Here is a 4,020-nt window from a genome sequence, read left to right on the forward strand (position 1 = left end):
TTCCACTTTTCTAGCCTCTTGTGATAAAGTTGTAGGTGATCCTGTTGTTGCTGTGTGCTTATGTACAACTGGCAAGGCAAACAGCTGCCTCCAGAATCACTTAGTAAGCATGTGTAAAGAGCAAAACATGTGTAAAACTAAGTATTTGTAAAGAGAAAGAAAAGGAAAAAGAAGAATAGCCTGCCTCATCAGCTAACCAGACATGCTGAAAAAGCACAGATTTGTAAGTTTTGCCACCATAATGGAAATCCTAGGAAAAGTGGAGGCTGTTGAAAGAAAGAAAAAATCCTGGGCTGCATTTTGGAAGGGGTTTTCAGCAATCTCTAGAGGATTCAGAATGTCTATAGTTAGGCTTACTTGATCATGTTGTTTTGTTTCACATGTCATAATGTAAGTTTTGAATCAAAGGTTTGCTGAAACATGTTGAACTGCTCTTCTTTTTTGTGGTGTAGAAGCCTATCCTTAGTCTTTCATGTTGATTCAACCTCTGGTACCAAAATCCAGGAACACATCTACTTTGTTAACTGAGGTACACTTGTACTCTAAATTAAGGTTTTTATTGTCCAATTGCCTTGCCTCATTCACAGACTGTTACAGAGGATTCAGATGACAATGTCCTCCTCCTGTAGCCTTTCTATGTTTTCCTGGTGCTTCTGGATTTTCCTCCTTCCCTTTTCCATAAAAATTAATCGATAGATTGATTGATACTTCCCCCAAAACTGTTAAAAGAGAGAAAACAATCTCTGCCCAATGCCTTTTGACTGGTTAGTGTGAGGAGCAGTCAGTCTCAACTAAATATATGCCACTTGGCATACATAACACAGATGATTTACATAGCTTTAAAGCAGGTAACGAAGGCAAATAGGTAATTATTTCCTATACCTTGGCTCAGTCATTAACCAAAATGGAGACTGAAGTCAAGAAATCAGGCAAAAAAGAAGACAAAGACTTGGAAAGGCAGCTATGGAAGATATATCATTAAATACCAAAGTCGAGATCATCCATATCATAGAATTTCCAATTTCTATGATATGTATGAAAGTTAGACAGTAAAGAAATCTGACAGGAAGAACATTTACTCATTTGAATTGTGATGATGGAAGAGAGGTCTATGGTTATCATGAACTGCTAAAAAGGCAAATTAATGGGTGGTAAAGTAAATCAGGTCTATCTCAAACTAAAAGCCAAAATGACTAAACTGAGGTTGTTGCACTTTGGACATATAATGAGATGATACTTCTTATTGGAAAAGATGGGAAAGAGAGATTGCACAACAGGTGGATTGAATCAGTCACAGAAAAAATGTTCCTAAAGTTGCAAGACTTGGGGAAGGCAGCTGAAGACTGAAACTCTTGAAGGTCTCTCATTGGTAGGGTCATGATAAGTGAAAGTCCACTTGACAGCTAATAATAACAAATATATAACACAAAATGCCAAATAACATAAGCAGCCAGTGTTCTCCTGATTATATTTCTTTATCACCAGCAGCATCTTAAGCAAATATCCAATCAGCTATTTTTCAAGTGTGCTACAAGGCTTTTTTTTGGCATGCTATGCTGTTTTCCTGTGCTCACTTCAGCAATACATATACTAAAATTGGAACAATACAGAGAAGATTAGCATGATCCCTGTTGACATGTAAATTCATGATCTGTTCTATTTTTTTAAAAAACATTGTTGCCTGAGGAAGCGCAAGAAACAATCCCTCCCATTTTCCTCTTTCCTTATTTCAACACACCTGAAGCCAGTGTAGCACACTGCCCTGTTTTCCCAACCCCTCATTGCCACATCCTGTCTCTGAGCATCCACCGCCTGAGAAGGCTGCTTCATTAAAACTAATGATAGGACCAGGCTTGATTTGGAAACCATATAAGAAAAGGAAAATGCATGGTTTATTTGGCTAGCAAATGACATGTCTAAAAATTCATTAAAAAAAAAAAGCAGTATCTGTATCATAATAGAGCATTATATTCAAATTTCATAGAACAGAAACACATTGCAGACTAAAAATACATTCTGGGGCCCACTTTTTTAAACTATGGGTTTGTACAGAGGTAGTGCCAATATATCTCCTGATAAAATGTTAAGACATGCATATTGCAAATGTACATTTAACATCAGTTACAGCATACACCAGAAATGGCAAATTCATAGTGTTGTAGGACCATAGCAGAACCCCAAGGAGTGCACCACTGCACATTTGCTGCAGCAAGTCTTTAAAATACAATTGTTAGAAGAAAGCTCACCATGGTGTGTCTTAAATGGGATGTAAGAAGCTGAAAGCAGCCAAAATGAGATTTTGCCAGAATAATGGGTTAGGAGAAAGTTGCAATATTTGAGGGATCAGGGGGAGGCATTGGTAGTTTTGGCTTTAGTGATGGTACAGTTTTGGCAGATACAAAAATAGCCTTCCGGGCCTCTGTGTGGCCCACGAGCTGAGTGTTGCCTGCACTTAGCATGCAGGTTTACTAACAGCAAGCCAAGATAATCTAGAATTATGACCTTGTAAATACAATGTAAATATGTGCATTCCAGCCTGAGACAATTACAAAGAAATTCAGCCTAATCTAAGTAGATTTTGGAAATTTGCATAATCTTAAACAGAATTTACTTTGAAATAATTCTGTGAACATTTAATCTAGACTTTAGAACAAAATCAGAGAACACTAGCAAGTTCCCCTGGATAAATCTAAGGCCTACCTAGACCACCCCCAGCCCCCACTCCAATGGCTCATCAGATGTCTCTTGAAAGCCCATCAATATATGGTTCAACATATTGTATCTTCTGGGGAGATGCACTATGATGTTTGGGATGGGGGCCTGTGACTAACACTGTTAATCAAACTTAAAATAATGGCCTTCAGGACACACTCATTCAGTAATAAGTTCATATTGGTGAGAAACAGATACCAGTAAGCACAACACTGACAACCACAATCTCTGTAAGAATGTTATAAGAAGGCATTAGGCTTGATAGGATCTCATAGAGACACATGATACCCTGCAAGTTTCCTGTTTCTGGGGCCTATGCAGTTTCATATATCAAGTTGCCCTTTTAACATCAAATAATACAGATAATTAATTACACTTGCATGAGAACAATTGGGTGACTATTTCCTTTTATCTCTCAGAAAACAATTAATCAAACTTCTGCTAGATAAACCAAACACGTATGATTTATGTGAATATGTGCAGTTCCGTTTGGACACTGTGATAAGTTCCTTCTATTAATGATACTTAATGATGAAAAATTACTGACACTTTTTGAGCTTCTGATTTGGAATTCTCAGTGTAGCAAAATTATTTTCCCAGGACTGGACAGTAAATTCCTTCCTTCTTCACCTCTCTACTCCTTCTTTGTATCCTACCAAGCCCCATAGTTCCAGTCCTGTTGCCTCCATTGCTCCCCAACCTTTCTTTCACCTGGTTTTGTCCTTCAGAATGGCTGAAAACTGAAACAGTATACTCTAACAGGCATCACCCTATATCTCTGACAAATACACTTCCCTTGCAGCCTATGTTATCTGGGTTTTGGACTACTTGAGTAGTGTAATGGTAAAATTTTGAAACGGAGGTGCTCATTAGGAGCTTCTATAGCCACACTCCAAGGAGAGTCCAAAATGCAGGGACCTGTCTTAACTTGTATATCAATAAGGCAGTTCTAGTAGTTTCACTCCCACCAGGAGGACATCTTTTATAAACCAAATGGGTCTTAATTTATTAATTGTTGATTGAGGACCAAATACAGGAACATGGATAGCTCACAATAATATTTAATATTTTGTTGTTATGAAAATCCAGTTATTTTCTAGTTACTGGGACAGTTGAAAAGGGAGCTAGAGCATTGTGGCAAATGACATCGGAATCTCTGCTTGTCGAAAAGCCAGTGGTTCTCCATCCTTGTGTTCCTTGGTTCCACTACATCACTGGTCCCCTCACACTAATATCTGAGTACATGGCATTATTAATATTTCCAACAGAGATCTTAGGTTGACTAATGCTATCAGATTTCCAGGGAAA

General features: G+C 38.0%; 1 pseudogene; it reads left to right on the top strand.

Moving 5' to 3' along the window:
• Positions 1–1,566: 1,566 nt before the first annotated feature.
• LOC121930208 lies at positions 1,567–1,666 on the top strand (annotated as a pseudogene).
• The last annotated feature ends 2,354 nt before the right edge of the window (positions 1,667–4,020 follow it).

The sequence above is a fragment of the Sceloporus undulatus genome, chromosome 4, assembly GCF_019175285.1.
Source record: "Sceloporus undulatus isolate JIND9_A2432 ecotype Alabama chromosome 4, SceUnd_v1.1, whole genome shotgun sequence".
Lineage (NCBI taxonomy): Eukaryota > Metazoa > Chordata > Lepidosauria > Squamata > Phrynosomatidae > Sceloporus > Sceloporus undulatus.